The following is a 12960-nucleotide window of genomic DNA, read 5'->3' as shown; positions in this document are numbered from 1 at the left end:
TCTTGCACTGTTGGTGGGTATGCAAACTGGTGCAGCCACTCTGGAAAACTGTGGAGGTTCCTCAAAAAGTTAAAATAGAATTACACTGGGCGCCTGTGTGCCTTAGTCATTTAAGCATCTGACTTCGGCTCAGGTCATGATCTTGCAGTTCGTGAGTTTGAGCCCTGCACCGGGCTCTGTGCTGACAGCTTGGAGCCTGGAGCCTGCTTTGGATTCTGTGTCTCCCTTTCTCTCTGCCCCTCCCCTGCTCATGCTCTCTCTCTCTCTCTCTCAAAAATAAACATTTAAAAATTTTTTTTTTTAAGTAGAATTACCCTACAACCCAGCAATTGCTGGGTCTGGATTAGTATTCTATGCGTAACATTTTACTCTTATTCAATTATTCCAATGCTATAGCATTTCTTCACTGATTTTAACTTTAAGCTGTGAAAATTTCTACTCACTTGCACCTTGAGTTTTGAATTTTCTCTGTCTCCTTGGAATCTTTTGATTTTCTTTCTTGAATGATTTCCTCCATCCTGATTAAGAGAAATTTAAGATGTATATGGAATAGGGAGGAGAAAGCCATCTGTGTAAAGCTATCAGTTTATTCTAGAAATAAAAACAGCACTATGGGTTGTTTGTAGTGATTCATCTAAGAAAATAATTGGTAAGGTCATAAAAATAGTTATGTCTCTGATATGTCTAAAAGCATATTTAACATACAAAATACATTTGACATTATAATACAGGGTGAAAAATAGTAGAAAATGATGCTTAGTGGGATGGAAGTTAAAGTAAATAAATATCTCAATTCAGATACTCACTATCTACCTGGAAATAGTGTCACATCTGCAGTGTCACATCTCCCATAAGACCTCCCTGCCCCTGCCCTACCCCAACTTTATTTATTTATTTATTTATTTATTTATTTAACAGCAGCATTTTATTTATTTATTTAATTTGTTTAATTTTTTTTCAATATATGAAGTTTATTGTCAAATTGGTTTCCATACAACACCCAGTGCTCATCCCAAAAGGTGCCCTCCTCAATACCCATCACCCACCCTCCCCTCCCTCCCACCCCCCATCAACCCTCAGTTTGTTCTCAGTTTTTAACAGTCTCTTATGCTTTGGCTCTCTTCCACTCTAACCTCTTTTTTTTTCCTTCCCCTCCCCCATGGGTTTCTGTTAAGTTTCTCAGGATCCACATAAGAGTGAAACCATATGGTATCTGTCTTTCTCTGTGTGGCTTATTTCACTTAGCATAACACTCTCCAGTTCCATCCATGTTGCTATAAAGGGCCATATTTCATTCTTTCTCATTGCCACGTAGTACTCCATTGTGTATATAAACCACAATTTCTTTATCCATTCATCAGTTGATGGACATTTAGGCTCTTTCCATAATTTGGCTATTGTTGAGAGTGCTGCTATAAACATTGGGATCCTACCCCAACTTTAGATACCAGTCATAAGCCCAGGTTGTTTCTTGTGCTTCTGACCGAATGGATATAAAATGGATGTTCCAATGACCATTCCCCCAACACTTGGGTTAAATTAACTTGCTAGGGTGGTTTACAAAACTCAGAGAAGCACTTAATTTAAGAGATTACAGGTTTATTGTAAAAGGATATAACTCAAGAACAGCCAATGGAAGAGATGCATAGGGCAAGGTATGGGCTAAGGGTGAGGAGCTCCCATGTCTTCTCTGAGCTCACCACTCTTCCCAAATCTCCATGTGTTCACCGACCTGGAAGTTCTCTGAAACCACTCCTTTTGGATTTTTATGTAGGCTTCATTATGTAGGCATGATTGATGAAATCATTGGTCATTAATGATTGAATTCAATATCCAGCCCCTCTCCTGTCCCCAAAGTCGCCTCATTACCATAATAAAAGACACGTTTATTATGTCTTGGAATAATAAAGATATTGACTTGACTTAAGTATATTATTATAATATCTTTATTATTCCAAGAGTTTTCCAACTGTTCAAATAAAGATATTTTTATTCCAAGAGTTTAGGAGTTCTGTGCCAGAGAACAGGAACAAAGACCATATACATATGTTTATTATATGTCATAGCGTCATATTATGTTAGAAAAGAGATATTTGCCAAAGAGGAGAGAAGAGATATCATACCTAGTTGGAAATTTACTGTAGAGTTGACATACACTGTTGAAATAATTAATATTAAAAATGAGAAGATCATAGAAGAACTAACCATTCTGAGATTATAGTAAGTGACTATCTGAGCAAACAGATAAAAGTGATTAATATGCCTCTAACTCAAAACATAAGATTCATACTAGGTAGGATGTCAGAGGAGTGCTATAACTGTCAAGACACATATTGGAAGTCTTCTTTGGCTAAATGAAGAACATGAAGAATGTGTGACATGCTTTGCTGAGTGTTTGACAGTTTTGTATCCTAATAGGTATGAGAATTGACCTGGTTAATGAAGTGGTTATAACAAGAACAGTATGACAAAGTGACCCTTTCATTTTAGTGTCTTTTGGTGCCAAGATCTTTGGGTTCATAAAGTAAATACTAGCTACAAGAGGAATGGAATGTTTGAAGACATGTTAAATAAGGTAATGCACATAAAACACCTAGGATAGGGTTATGGATAGATATTAAATTATTTCCTAGAGTTCCAATAGATAGCAGTATATATGGAAGTGTCAACGTTTCTAGATCCTTGACTTTTATGAAAGTCAAAGTATTTTGTGTTAAACAAAACTAAATGCTTTCCTACTTTGTTAAATATAAGACATTTTGCTTAATTTACAATTTAGTTGATTACTAATAAGGATGAATATCTCTGTACAGGTTTATTGCCTCCTTCTTTCTTTCCTTCAATGTCTTTTTCATGGATTTTATATAGTTTTCCAGCTGAATTGTGAAAACATTTTGTATATAAAGCTATGAAATATTTATGAAGATATTAATTTTCAAATGTGTGACATTTTGTCATTTTCTTGAAAATTTTGTTTATATGGCATTTCCTAATATACAGAGGTTCTGATTTTTAAGTATGCAGTTCACTTTCTCTATGATTTCTACCTTTGGTGCCATGCTTAGGAATACCTGGCTCCCCCTCATTTTTTGGTGAATATTCATCTACTGAAGTATGATGCTTGTGGGTGTTATAGAAAGCAGAATTTCTCAACTATAATTTTGCTTTTAACATTTTTGTCAAGGAAAGCAAATCTTGGACTAGAAATACAAACTGTACACTAGAGAGAGAAAACAGATTTTCAGGAAGAGTGAAGAAATCGGTTAAGTAAATTCTTGTTCTTTTGCCTTGATGAATCAGGCCTTGGTATTCTGTGACAACCAGCAAAAGAAACTAGAAAACCCCAATAATTCTGGTTTTCTCTGAGTAGTTTTGGAAGAACTAGAGCAGATAGGATGGCAATGAGCAAACATGGTTTTGATTTTCAAAAAGAGGAAGAGGGAGATTTTGCAGATATTAGACTGAAGAGTTTAGTTCAGGAAAATTTTTAGGATGTGTTATTAAAAGGATGCTTCCTGTGATCACTAGGAACCAGTGTGGCTTCACTAAAAACAGCTTATTTATGCGTTACATTAATGATTTCTTTTATTAAAAATTAGAATAAGGAAATGGCATGTTTTTCACAACATTCTTATAGACATGATGGAGAAATGTGAGTTGCATGTTCAATTAGATAAATGTGTTATTGTTGGACTATCCCCAAAGTAATTATTAATGGATTAATTTGAGCCTGAGGGAAATAGTGACAAAATTCTTTTAATTCTGGTTTTAAACTGTTCAAATTATATCAGTGATCTTAGAATAGGTATTTGATACTTATTGTATTATTATTATTATTGTTGTTAATTATTATTTTTCATTTAAGACAAGGAATACTTTATTCAAATCCATCGGAGAAATGGGCAGGTTGAGTCTAACAAAGTGTTGTATTTTAAAGCATAGGTCAGTAATTGTATATGAGAGTATACACAGCTACATACAAATTAACTAATCAGAGCACAGATTTTCAGTGTTCAAAACAGAATAAACTTCCCTGTAAAAGCAGCACCTTTGTGACATTTTAAACTTTAATATTCTTCTCTTCTCTGCCCTATCTTTCAATATAATCCATACTAACTTCCTCATAATCCTTCTCAAGGGCAGCCATATTCTCATGGGCCTGAGAAAAACTTTCCATCCCCCATGCCCTCACCTAAATACCAGTGAAGAAAGGCATGTTTGGCATACATCAAGTCAAACTTGTGGTCAGGTGAGCCCAGGTCTGAGCAATGGCTGTGGTGTTGCTCAGCATGTACACAGCTCACTGTACTTTGGCTGGGTCCCCACCAGACATCACAGTGGGAGACTGGTTTTTAATAACAACTTTGAAGCAGTGGGGCACCAGTCCACAGACTAGATGATATACTTGGTCTTAATGGTGGCAATGGCAGCATTGACATCTTTGGGAACCACTTGCCACTATACAACAGGCAACAAGCCATGTGTTTACCATGGCAAGGGTCACATTTTACAATCTGGTTGGCTGGCTCAAAGCATGCATTCGTCATCTCTGCTACAGAAAGTTGTTCATGGCAGGCTTTCTCAGCAGAGATGACAAGGGCGTATGTAGCCAGAAGGAAGTGGATGTGGGGATACAGCACTGGGTTGGTTTGGAGTTCTGTCAGTTCAACATTCAGAGCTCCATCAAATCTGAGAGAAGCAGTGATGGAGGACACAATTTGGCCTCTCAACCAACTAAGGTTAGTGTAGATTCAATATCGAGGTTTCTATAACAGGTGTCATAGATGGCCTCATTGTCTACGATTAAGGCACAATCAGAGTGCTCCAGGGTGGTGTGGGTAGTGAGGATGGAGTTATAGGGCTCAATTACATCTGTGGAAACATGGGAGGCTGGGTAAATGGAGAACTCCAGCTTGGACTTCTTGCCATAATCAACAGAGAGATGTTCCATCAGCAGAGAGGTAAATCTCCCAAGCTCCTCCTCCAAAGCTGTGGAAACCCAAGAAACCCTGGATACCTTTCTCCTGGTCAGCCAATGTTCTAGTGCCCTTGGGCATAATTACTGGCAGCATCTTCCTTGCCTGTGATGAGCTGCTCAGGGTGGAAAAGCTGGCAATGCGTGCCATTGCAAAGTCATTCATCAATGACTGTGGGTTCCAGGTCTACAAACACTGCCCTGGGCACATGGTTGCCAGTACCCTTCTCACTGGAGAAGGTGTTGAAGGAGTCATCTCCTTCCCCAGTGGTCTTGTCACTTGGCATCTGGCCATTAGGCTGAATGCTGTGTCCTAGACAATAGACTCCTAACAGGCATTGCCAATCTGGACACCACCTCGGCCAACATGGATGGATATGCATTCATGCATTGTTACTGCTTTGCGGCTGCTGAGCAGATGGCAGAGAGGAAGAGATGAGGTTGTTGCTTCTTACAGTGTGGCTTTTAGGTGGTCGATATAAGAGAAACTGCTTAAATTAGTGTTAGATAAGTAGGGGGAATATATTGTGTGAAAGAATTAATATAAAAATATAGGCAAGATCTACTAAGATAAAGTTTGATGAAAATAAATCTACATTCTTTTTTTTTTTACTAAATAATTTGTGTCACTGTTATATTGAGGAAATATGACTAAGAAGCTCATCTAAAAATTATTTAGAAGATGTCAGTAACTTCAGGGGTGCCTGGCTGGCTCAGTCAGTAGAGGATGCGACTCTTGATCTCAGGGTTGTGAGTTTGAGCCCCACGTTGGGTGTAGAGATTACTTAAATATAAAATCTTAAAAAAAAGTCAGTAACTTCAGTAAATCAATATGTGGTGGCCAAGAAAGCCAACTCTATTCGTTGTTGCATCAGGAAGAATGAGGGAAACAGTAGCCATTACTACGTAATATTGGCCAAATTGCACATGATGTGTTGTGGTGCCAACTATTAAACACAAATAGAGAGAGACTGATGGACGGTGAGAGATGTATTACCAGCATGGGAGAAATGGAAACCATACATCAGGATGATGACTGAAAGAACATGAGAAGGAAAGTCTTACAGGAAACATGAGCGTTGCCCTCAAACATTTGAAGAGCTCTCATATGGTGAATGTAGATTTAGGTTCAATAGTGGACCTAATAAGGTGATAGGTTTCAACTCAACACAATGAAGAATCTACAGAGTTCTTTTAAGTGGGAGAAGCAAGTTTTAAAGAATGGGCTAGATAATTACTCAGCTAGTGTTACTACAGAAGAATGAATAGTTTGCCCAGCTGACCCTTAAAAATCTAAGATTACAACTGAATCAACTTTTCATTTTTTCCAACACACAAAAGTGTTGAGAGGCATTCCTTAAGCCTTCTGGCTTCATCTAATAAGAGGGAAGGCTGCATTTACAGCACATGTGACTGGTGACCTTGGGCAAGGGACTCTAAGTAAACTATCCAGAACAGGTCCCTGGAACCAGCTCATGTTGTCCAGATCTCTGGGTCACGAGATAAACTTAGCTTTTTGTGGCTGACTCTGTCTGTAACCACATTCATTTGAAAACATGACCAATAGAGGCCAATTAAGTTTTGCAAGCATGATACGTATAACAAGTGTGGCAGATTTGGAAAAATAGCTTGAATTAACAAGCTTATATTATGAAATGCTTGGCATAACTTCAGCCTGAAAAACCTTAATTTCTGTTTATAGTTTTAGTTACTGCAGCTTTAGTATTTATGCTATTCAATCATTTCAATTACTTTAGTTTCCTGAACAAAAACACATCCACTTTGGTGCCATTAAAAATTAAATTCATAATGACCGAGGAAGATCATTGCTTGTTATATTAGCCTCCTGAGAGCAGTGTACTGGGAAAGGCTGGGTGGGATATGCCTCATCTCTCACGGTTGTTCCCTATAAAAAGGACACCACTATTTATGGGGGTGGATGTCCAGATACAAAATGACAGCATCACTGTGAATGGGAGAAATAAACAAAAGCTAGAAGTACATTCCCTTCCTGTTTTTGTGTGGGGAGGAATGGATAGGAGTCATTACAATTTGAGGGTTAAGGATCATATGTGAGGACTGAATGAAGTAATGTATATAGCACAAGACTTAACAAATGTTTGATACACAGTAAGCATTCAGTAAAAGATAGTATTATTAGGATTGTCATCGTCACTATGTAACCAGATGGTGTAATGTCATAGCCCCTTAGGATTATTTAGCTGTTTGGTGAGGAGGAGGGACCCTTATTCAAAGAGCACAGGGTGGCTGGGTTAGGGCTTAAACCTGATCAATTTTCTAAGAAGTGGGAGACAATTCCATCAGGCTTCTCTAGTCCCCATCTGTCCTACTAGTATAATCCTTGCACACCCTACCCTTTAGTAGCTCATGGACAGGTTTGGAGTTATGCTGATGCAAGCCAAGAAATGTCTCAGACCTGTAGAAGCTGGAAGAGGCAAGGATCATCCCATGGAGCCTTGAGAGGGAACATGGCCCTGTTGACACTTTGATTTCAGATTTATAGCCTCCAGAATTGTGATATAATAAATTTCTGTTTGTGTTAAGCCTCCCAGTTTATGACACTTGTTACAGCAGCCCTAGAAACAGGAGGGAATACAAAAGGTCCAGAGAAGGAAGAGAGAGAAATAGGATTTCATAACTAATGAAAATATGAGTAGTAGGGCCGAAGGTGTTATTTATTTATTTATTATTGTTTTTTAAGCCAAAAAGGTACTGCTTGTGGATGATGGAAGCTTTAATATTTAGGTAGAATAATAAAACTAATGTGACTCATGACATTTGAATTTTGGATTCTTCTGCATTAGAACAATGATCCAGTGAGACTAATAACAAGACTTCATGTGCTTCGGAGTGGGACTTTATAGGAAATGGATACCTACAAAATTTATTTAATTGCTGCCAACACAAAGATGATGACAAAGCCAAATTCAAATCCCTTGCACAAAATTTGGTGGTAGTTAGGACTTGGCAGTGGAAAGGAAAAACTTTAGATGATGTCTGTTGATTGGGTCTTGACTAGGCAACATTTTCAAAGAAGATATATTTTGATAAATGCTCAAAGGCCACTCACTCAGATGCAGATCAGAACTAGGCCAGAGCTTGATGTTGACACTCAGTTGTCTTATTTGCCAGAAAGTATTTTAATGATGGCTATTGGTATGTGGAAAGGTATGCATGCCTATGAATGAAGAGGGAGGCACACTCATGAGAATGATCACCTGTTGTGGTTGATTGGAAAAGAGGCATCACCAGGAATTGGAGAGCAAGACTGTCAGCTACAGAGCATTGCCATATTTTCATTGCATTATTCATTACTGTTGGTTGGGTAATAGAACTAAGCCAATGGTGATGGTGTGCTTGGGTTGAAATCCAATCACTGATGTTTTGCTCCATCTTGCAAATTCTAGTTAATGGCCTAGAATCAGACCTGGAAAAATCCTGAGAATACATGTAGTTTAACGTCTTAATTTGACAAATTAGGACACTGGATCCAAGGAGATGATTTTACCAAATTTATATTCTCACAGTGCCATGTGTAGAAGCTGGGTCTTTTAGCTTCGAGTGCAAGTTTTATCCATAATATAGTGCCCCTTTTTTCATGATTACAAAGTCTTTATATTTTGTTAGTTAACCACATTATCATGTTGAATGGAGGCAAATGTGAAATTGTGTCATTATATTCTTTTCTATTTTGAAAGTTTTATTATATGTAAAATTTGTTATTGATTAATTATTAATTATGATTGAAATTGAAGGTGTGAGAATTAGTTCCAGTTGTACCACTACCTATTTCTGTGATCTTATATATGTTACTTATCTTCTCTTGATTCAAATTATCCTTCCATATTTGAATAAAATTATGAAAATTTGTTTTAATCATAAATTATTGTAAACAAAGTTGCATATAAGATTGCTAAGTATGATAGTGTGTGGTATCTATTAAGTGATCAAAATATATTGATGAATCTGAAAGTTGGGGTCAAATTTATTTATTTTACTTTATTTTTATAAATGGTAAATTTCATAGTATCTATTGAGCTGATCTGCAGACTTTCCTTAACAATAATAAGGAAACACAATAACATTTATTGAGGGCTAGGTGTGGGGTGGGTACTATGTAATACTTAACCTGTGATGCCTCATTTATAGATGTATAGATATGGTAAAGATGTATAGATATGGTAAAGACCTATGTTCTAAGAATGATGTAACTGAGCCTTAGAGAAGTTTAGAAATGCCCAACATCTTAGAAATTGTAAGTGATGGATCCAGAATTTGAACCCATGCTATTCCCCGAGAGTTCTTGGTAACCACTCTACCATTTTGCCTTCTCATGGATGAAAACAAATTGTGTGCGTTATACACTAAAGAGACCTTTTTGTAGTTAGCATCATAATGGCTTTTAAATTAAATTGTTTACTACTGAGAAGTGACCCTTAGTGATATGTTGTTAAGTCATTTGAATTCTTAATCCACTTTCTAATAAAGTTATTTTCAAAGATTCTTCTCCTACGTACATACACACACACACCCATGCACACACATAGACACATCCAATCAAAACAAACTGTAGAACATTTTCCTAGGCTCGTTATTCTATATTCCCTTATTGTAAAATAAACAACAGCTACACTAAAATGTGTTTTTATATGCAAAGACATAAGGAAAAATGGTTGTGCCTTTCCACTCACCTTAATGATTGCTATTGCCAATAAAATTGAATGATTAGAAACTGGAATTTATGAAAGTCAAGAGAAATGTTTTGTTTGAAAAATAGCTTTTGGGGGGCAGTCTTTAAATAGGCATGGTCTTGGTGTGTGTGTATGTGTGCTAAAGCTTTGAAGGCTTGGGCAAGTTGTTTTTGGAGTGCCTCACAATATTTCTGAAGTGACCCTTTGAACAGTGAAACCTGCCAATCTCACTTTATAGTTTTGAACTGAAATCTGACTGCAAGTGAAATCACTGCATTTTTGCTATGATGAACAGCTCTATGGTTGTTTCATCAAAAAGTCACCTAATTTATCAGAGGAACTTTCCTCTTTTACATAAATTCCTTGCACACTTTTTTTTGACACTAGAATTTTATCCATTTATTTTATATTTTTTTCCTTCAATCTATGCTTTCATCATTAGATTTCATGAAAGAAATAGTTCTTTTATTTCTGCCATGTGGTTAGAATTATTTGGATATATTTTTAATATTCAGAACAACAGAATAGGAATTCAGGAGAACTGACAATCTGGAAATGACTGAATAGATACTTAAGTGCAAGCATACTATGTGGTTCACTTAGATGCCTTTAAAAGACTATTCAATTCTGACTATATTGCTTCTCATTTCTTTTTTTTTTTCAATTACCCTGAAGATAACCTTTATGCCATATACTTTTTTCTACTAAATGTCAAGAACTTAACTTGATAAAATTATTTGTATCATTAAAATAAAGTTATTTACTCATTTGTGGGTCAATATTCACATAACTTTAAAAAGTTTTATAGTTGGGGTGCCTGGGTAGCTCAGTTGGTTAAGTGTCCAACTTCAGTTCAGGTCATAATCTCACAGTTCATGGATTTGAGCCCCAGGTCAGACTCTGTGCTGACAGCTCAGAGCCTGGAACCTGCTCAGATTCTGTGTTTCCCTCTCTCTCTGCCCCTCCCCAGCTCACACTCTGTCTCCCTCAAAAATGAACATTTATTTTTTATTTTTATTAAAAAAATTTTTTTAATGTTTTATTTATTTTTGAGAGAGAGAGAGACAGAGCATGAACGGGGGAGGGTCAGAGAGAGGGAGACACAGAATCTGAAACAGGCTCCAGGCTCCGAGCTGTCAGCACAGAGCCCGATGCGGGGCTTGAACTCAAGGACCGCGAGATCATGACCTGAGCCGAAGTCGGCTGCTCAACCGACTGAGCCACCCAGGCGCCCCAAAAATAAACATTTAAAAAAAAAAGTTTTATAATTAACACATAGGCTTGATAATATAGAGACCTATCAAAGGTTTTAAAATGATATCCTAAAAGTCGTGATAAGTTTTACATTTTCATAGTCATATATCAAGATCATTCTATATATTAAATATGCACCCAAACTTAAGCAAGACTTAGACAACAATATGTGTGATAGATAGATATTGGCTGATTATAGTGAGCTTGAACTTGATATCAATTCAGAAAGTTTATAGGGGAAACAAACAATAAACAAAAAATGATATTAGATAGCAGTGAATTGGGAGCATGAAATCAGAGGATTGAATGGAGAGTGCCTGGTGTTGCGTGGGGATACTTTTGATTGGAAGGAATTTGGATTGCCAGATAAAATACGGTACTCCCAGTTAAAGCTGCATTTCAGATAAAAAATAAATTTTTTAAAAAATATAAGTATTTCCCCAATATTGCACAGGATACACTTATACTAAAAATTATTTATTGTTTATCTGAAATTCAACTTTACCCAGGATACCTGCATTTTTGGTAAATCAGGCAACTCTACAGGGATGGCTTCTCTGAGGAGGTGGTGTTTGAGATGAAAACTGGATAATAAGAAGGAGCCACATGTCAAAAGTGAGTGAGGAAAGCATTAACAGGGAGAAAGAACTGGTGGGCAAAATCTGGAATATAGAAAGAGCTTGATGTGTTCAAGGCAAACAAAATGAACTGTGGTTGGGTAACTGGTAAAGAGGAATGTGGCATGAAATAAAGTTGGATAAGTAGGTGGGATCTAGGTTAAGTAGAACTTCCTAAACCAGGGAAGGTTTGGATTTTATTCTACATGCTGTGTAATTAGCCGTTTGAGGATGTGAATGGGTTTTGTACATGTAGGAGGATTGGAGGTGATATATGTGGCATACTGTGATTTATAGTATAAAAATGTACTCTAGAGAATGGATTGGAGGGCACCAAGTAGGGAGGCAGAAAGGGTAGTTAGGAGGTTATCACAATGATCCAGGCAGGAAAGGATGGTGATTAGGGCTTGAATGCTGACAGTGGAGATGGAGAGAAATGAGCTGACTCTGTTCATTTGTTGTTCATATGTTGTAAGTAGAGCCAACATAACTTGCCAATGGACTTGTTGTTGCGAGTAAGGAAAAGAAAGAACCCCATCACTACTTTTATTTTTTTCATTCTTAATTTTTTAAATATCTAAAAGTAAATTTAATAAGAGTCCTAGATAATGTGCTGTGGTACATCAGAGAATAAGTAACTACTGATAGCTGGTAGGATCAAGATAATTTTAGTAGAAGGGGCAGTATTTGAGCTCAGTCTTAATTATAATAATTAATCTAAATCTGTGAAAATAGAACATTGTACACTTAATCTGGAAACCAAGTGATGCACACATACACATGAAAATATCTGTGAACCATCACTACTTTTATTATTATTTTTTTTAAATTTTTGTTAACGTTTATTTATTTTTGGGACAGAGAGAGACAGAGCATGAATGGGGGAGGGGCAGAGAGAGAGGGAGACACAGAATCGGAAACAGGCTCCAGGCTCTGAGCCATCAGCCCAGAGCCTGACGCGGGGCTCTAACTCACGGACCGCGAGATTGTGACCTGGCTGAAGTCGGACGCTTAACCGACTGCGCCACCCAGGCGCCCTGAACCATCACTACTTTTAGATGAAAGTCCTTGGCTCAGTGTCTGGCACTGATAAGCATTCAATAGATGTCAGCATCATTAGACTCACTATATATGGGAAATTAAATTTATTTATAATAAAAGCGAAAATAGGGATGCCACGGACTTATTAAGATTTTTGGGGGCAATTTTAGTTTAACGGAAAAACTTAAATTATTAATGTAATTCACTCTGTAGCATCAAATCTCTAAAGCTGTAAGGCAAATTTATAAAGTAATATATTTTAAAGTTAAAAATGCTGATTACTCACACTATCTTTCTGAGCAGTGATTCTCAATCATGAAGCTATAATATCAGACTCTGGTGAGATGTGTGTATAGCTTAA

General features: G+C 37.0%; 1 pseudogene; it reads right to left on the bottom strand.

The window, feature by feature from the left end:
• Nucleotides 1-2775: 2775 nt before the first annotated feature.
• LOC125171734 (tubulin alpha-1D chain-like) lies at nucleotides 2776-5366 on the bottom strand (annotated as a pseudogene).
• Between the last annotated feature and the right edge of the window lie 7594 nt (nucleotides 5367-12960).

Source organism: Prionailurus viverrinus, chromosome C1, assembly GCF_022837055.1.
Source record: "Prionailurus viverrinus isolate Anna chromosome C1, UM_Priviv_1.0, whole genome shotgun sequence".
Lineage (NCBI taxonomy): Eukaryota > Metazoa > Chordata > Mammalia > Carnivora > Felidae > Prionailurus > Prionailurus viverrinus.
The sequence above is the reverse complement of the archived record's forward strand: the minus strand, read 5'-3'. Positions and strand labels throughout refer to the sequence as shown.